We start from the raw sequence: 6,000 nt of genomic DNA, 5'->3' as shown, positions 1-6,000 counted from the left end.
AGAAAGAAAGAAAGAAAGAGAGAGAGAGAGAGAGGGAGGGAGGGAGGGAGGGAGGGAGAGAGAGAGAGAGAGAGAGAGAGAGAGAGAGAGAGAGAGAAAGAAAGAAAGAAAGAAAGAAAGAAAGAAAGAAAGAAAGAAAGAAAGAAAGAAAGAAAGAAAAAATAATCTTAAGGTTGGGGTCAACAAAACATGAAGAACTGTATTAAAGTGTTGCAACATTAGGAAGGTTTAGAACCCTGTTCTAGAAGTTCAACCACCCAATATGGCTTCAAAAGATGTATAACAAGGGGGCAGGAGAATTTGGGAAGCTACTTGATTGGGCAGAACATGAGAGATAGTATCACATCTTCATATGTGTGGAGGTTCCCAAAAGGATCTTGCTCCAGTAGGTACTCCATCAGTGAGTGGCCTGGGAGCAGGGGGTGGGATGGAGGGAAGAGGATGGCTAGATTCTCTGTCATCACCCCTGAAGCAAGACAGAGTCAGCTATAGCTCCACTAGTCATTTTGACACACTTTGCCCTCCATGTGATTTGCCCAGTGTACAGAGTCTGTGCATCCACTGCCTCCTGGGGATATGGGGGCCAAAGTGAGGGAGGAGTGGCCATATACCTTGAATAATATAGGCAGATCCATAAATTCCCATCTCAATGATACCTAGATTCCTGGAGGATGAACATTCCTGGAGGTACTATTTTCCCCTGAAAGGCTGTTGATGGTTCCCAACTCAGCAACTCTTCAGCTCCCACCCTAACTTATTATCCTTTCCTTGAACCTTTCTGCTGGATATGATTCTTGTTGAGGAACATAGGTCATTCTGATAGGAAGCAACTACTTTCAAATTCCTGGTAGAGCCTGAGGTGATTAGACATATTGGTGGTGAGGGTTAGCTAGAACTCTACAAAACAAGTTAGCACAGAAACCCCATACTACAGGATAACAGAAAATATGGAAGGCCTTCATTTAGCATTGTAAGAAAACAACACTTGAACAATGACGTGTCAATAGGCAAGTGTGCTGATATATTGTGTATCAAATAAAACTTACCTGAGGATCAGAGGACAGAGCCAGCCACTAGATTAAACATAGAGACCAGGCAGTTGTGGCACATGCATTTAATCCTAGCACTCGGGAGGCAGAGATCAGTCTGGATCTATGTGAGTTCAAAGACACACTGGACTATGTGAGATTAATTCATTTAAGGACAGAAACAGCACAAGGCAGTGGTGGCACACACCTTTAATTCCAGTACTTGGGAGTCACACACCTTTAATCCCAGCACTTGAGATCTCATGACTTTGCTACCAGTATTTGGGGAGCACACACACCATTAATCCCAGCACTAAGAAGGAAGTTATATGGCTGGGTAGAGAAAGGTATATAAGGCATGAGGAGACAGGAACCAGAGCCTTGTCAGCTGAGAACTCAGAGGCTTTCAGTCTTAGGATTCATGGAGATAGGATCTCATCTTCCATTCTGCCTGAGGATTTGGCAGTAGTGAGAAGTTTCTCTAGTGGCTTGTTCCTTTGTCTCTCTGATCATTCAGCATTTACCCCAATATTTGGCTCTGGGTTTTTATTATAATACCATTAGAATTTGTGGTACAGGCAAGCTAAAAGTTGAAGGGGGCAATCTCATGGGTTCCTTCCCACAGACAGAGAACTACAGGTAGCCAATGACAGATGGGGGAGGGAGAATTAGAGATGAGCTCTCAATTGTGTTATCCATTACAAAGCAATCAGTTCCAAAATCATGTACAGCAAACCAACACCAAACAGACTCAGCAGTTGTATTTAAATATTTATGTACATACTCACATGTGCATATGTAAAGATAATTATCAAATAAAAAGAGGCTATCAGTTTGAGAGGGTATGTGGGGCTTGAAAGAGTTTGAGGGAGGAAAGGGGAAAGGAAATTGATGCAATATTTTTTTAAAATTTCTTTAAGTGAAGGAAGTGGAAATCTTTCAGCAATATCTGGAAACTGAAGGAGTTATGAAGCACTGAAGCAATGGTACAAAATTCTGGGCTTCACAGTCCAGATTGTTATTTAAGAAGTATCACACATATCTGTAGAACGCATTATTAACTTTTGTTTTAGTGATCATATGTTTACTACTTTAGAGGCAATAGGACCTGGAAGAGTGGGGCCAATAAATGACGTGGATTTAAATCTGAATCAATAGCCAACTTTATTCAGAGCCTCTGACAATTTGTAGTTTGAGAGTTAAAAGGAGTCATATGAGTAAAATGTATAATCACAAGGGCAAGCCAAATGTGACCAACAAGCCATCCATGGGAAAAAAAAATTTATCCATAGAGGAATATAAACAAATAATAAAAACAACCAGTTGTAACAAATAATCTCAAATAAACTCACTCCTATTCACCATGCCTGAGAGTAGCACAAAGCATAATTTAGGAACAATTCCTTGTTTTTGAAGAAACTGTGATTGCAAGACCCTTGTCTAGGTTTCTTGGATTTTTCTCACAAGCACTCAAAAATCTCACATAATTTCAGTCTTGGACTACATTCCAACAGTAATATTTTACACTTGAGTTTTTCTTTATTTTTAATGCTAACTTCAATGTTCTAGTAACTCATGTTTTCAGCATACTAAATACACAGTACAATTATATCAGCCAAACCTCTGTGCTGTCCTTTATGGACATGCCCTCCATACAACTTACACTTCTGAGCTATACTGGCCCAAATTTGCCTCTTGAACCTGTCATGTTGTTGCATGATTTCCCTAGGAACAATGTACATTTAACTCAAACAGGACATACAAAAAGACCACCCCTGTCCAGCTTACAACACCAGTGAGATTCTTGGGGAAAGTTGTTATGTTATTTCATGAGCATAGGTTTCTCAGTGAGCTCCGTCTTCAAAATACCCACTGTGGCATGGGTGAATCCCATGAAAGCGGCATCACTGGGTTAACTGCTGTGAAGTCTCCTCTTTTTCAGTTATTGTTGCACTTCTGTGATATTACAGATGGAATCATGGGTTTTGTAATTTCTTGGGAATTCTTAAAATTTTCTTATGAGTTTTGTGAGTCTGTCCCTCTTCCTTCCATGAGACAATATGGCCATCCTAAATCACAACCCCTGGAAGAAGACCATCCCAGTATGAGGAACCCCAGTTAAGACACCACCCACTACCCACTAATATGCCTTAAGTCCTGCCCAGTAGTCCCCAACAGCACCTCCTCCCCTTGACTCCATATCCTGGCCCATAACTCCTTACAGAAGGCTCCTTCTCTACTGAAGGCCATACAGGTATTAGGAACCCCAGAAAATACCCACTCTACTGGATAACACATTGTTATTAGGAACCATAGACATCCCAGGTACCTAACCCCAGAGACCACACCGGTATTCAGAAAACTAGAGGCCATGCCATTTTCCAGAACCCCAGAACCTCAGAAGAAAAGTGAGGACCCCAAAACCCAGAGGCCAAGTAAGTCACTTAGCAGAGACATGTAACTGGACTGAAGAGTTAGTTCCTGGTCACCAGAATCACAGGCCACTCAGACCAGAAGACCAGAAAAGATACACAAGAAAAAAGGGGAATCATCCATAAAGCATCCATCCAACAAAGATAAACTCAGAAATCAGCACCTAAACTGATAATAACCCCAAGTTCAGATGACTAGAGGCCAGCATAAGGACACAATCAACCACACCCAGGGCAATAGGGTACCACAGGCTATCCTACTACAGAATGCACTGGATATTCCAATACAGTGGAAGCACAAGACCAGGACCTTAAATAAAATCTTATAAAAATGATAGAGATTCTTAAAGAGGAAATTAAAAAAACGCCTTAAAGAAATGCAAGAAAACACAAACAGGTGAAAGAAATGAATAAAAACCCTTCAAGACCTGAAAATGGAAATAGAAGCAATAAAAAAGACAAACAGAGGGAATCCTGGAGTTGGAAAATATGGGTAAGTGAACAGCAACTGCAGATGCAATTATCACCAACTGAACACAAGAGATGGAAAGGAGAATATTGGGCATTGAAGATACAATAGAAAAAAATTGATACAGCAGTCAAAGAAAATGTTAAATCTAAGAAGTTCCTGACACAAACCATCCAAGAAATCTTCGACACTATGAAAAGACCAAACCTAAGAATAATAGGAATAGCAGGAGAAGATACACAGCTGAAAGACCCAGAAAATATCTTCAACAAAATCATAGAAGAAAACTTTCATAACCTAAGAAAGGAGATGCTTAGAAATGTAAAAGATGTGGAACTAGGGGAACTCTCCTCCACTGCTGGTGGGAATGCAAGCTTGTACAGCCACTTTGGAAATCAATATGGTGCTTTCTTAGAAAATTGGGAATCAATCTCACCCAAGATCCAGCTATACCACTCTTGGTCATATACTGAAGGAATGCTCAATCATACCACAAGGGCACTTGCTCAGCTATGTCCATATCAGCATTGTTTGTAATAGCCAGAACCTGGAAACAATCTAGATGCCCTTCAACTGAAGAATGGATAAATAAAACGTGGTACATATACTCAATGTAATACTACTCAGCAGAGAAAAACAATGGCATCATGAGGTTTGCAGGCAAATGGATGGATCTAGAAAAATCATCCTGAGTGAGATAACCCAGACTCAGAAAGACAAAAATAGTATTACTCACTCATAGGAGGATACTAGATGTGGAACAAGGATGACTGGACTGCAACTCACAACACCAGGAAGGTTACCTGGAAAACAGAACCCCAAGAAAGACACGGGGATCGCCCAATGATGGAGAAATGGATGAGATCTACATGAACAACCTAGACATGAGTGTGAGTAATGAAGGGCGAGTGTTGAGGGAAGGAGAGCCTGTGGGAGTGGGAGATCCCAGCTGGATCAAGAACAGGGAGGGAGAACAAGGAATAGGAGACCATGGTAAATGAAGACCACATGAGAAAAGGAAGAAACAAAGTGCTAGAGAGGCCCACAGAAATCCACAAAGATGCCCCCACAATAGACTGCTGGCAATGGTCGAGAGACAGCCGGAACTGACCTACTCTGGTGATGGGATAGCCAAACACCCTAATAGTCATGCCAGAAACCCCATCCAACGACTGATGGATCTGGATGCAGAGATCCACGGCTAGGCCCCAAGTGGAGCTCTGGGAGTCTAATTAGCAAGAAAGAGGAGGGTTTATATGAGTGAGGATTGTTGAAACCAAGATTGGATAAAGCACAGGGACAAATAGCCAAACAAATGGAAACATGTGAACTATGAACCAAAGGCTAAGGGGCCCCCAACTGGATCAGGCCCTCTGAATAGGTAGACAGTTGATTGGCTTGATCTGTTTGGGAGGCACTAGGCAGTGGTACCAGGTTCTGTGCTCATTGCATGAGTTGGCTGTTTGAAACCTGGGGCTATGCAGGGACGCTTGGCTCAGTCTGGGAGGAGGGGACTGGACCTGCCTGGACTGAGTCTACCAGGTTGATCTCAATCCTTGGGGGAGGCTTTGCCCTGGAGGAAATGGGGGGTGGGCTGGGAGGAAAGGGAGGGGACAGGATGGGGGAGAACAAGGGAATCCGTGGCTGATATGTAGAACTGAATAGTATTGTAAAATAAAATAAAAGGAAAAAAAAAGAAATGTAAAAGAAGCTTAAGAACACCACATAGATTGGATCAGAAATATAAACACCCCCATGACTGCATAATACTCAAAACACTAAACCTCCAGTACAAAGAAAGAATATTAAAAGCTGCAAAGAAAAAAAGCCAAGTAATATATAAAGGCAGACCTATTAGAATTACACCTGACTTCACAATGAAGAATCTAAAACCCAGCAGGGCATAGATAGAGGGCTTGCAGACTATAAGGGACCTAAGATGCCATCTCAGACCACTATATCCTTCCTGCACTGCCATCTGGAGAAATGGTGACATACAGACCTGGCTGCTGCTGAGGACCATGTCTGGGTCCATGGTCCTACCATGACTGAGGTTTGTGCTAAAGTCTAA

The sequence above is a fragment of the Peromyscus leucopus genome, chromosome 4, assembly GCF_004664715.2.
Source record: "Peromyscus leucopus breed LL Stock chromosome 4, UCI_PerLeu_2.1, whole genome shotgun sequence".
Lineage (NCBI taxonomy): Eukaryota > Metazoa > Chordata > Mammalia > Rodentia > Cricetidae > Peromyscus > Peromyscus leucopus.
Note: the sequence above shows the minus strand (reverse complement) of the source record.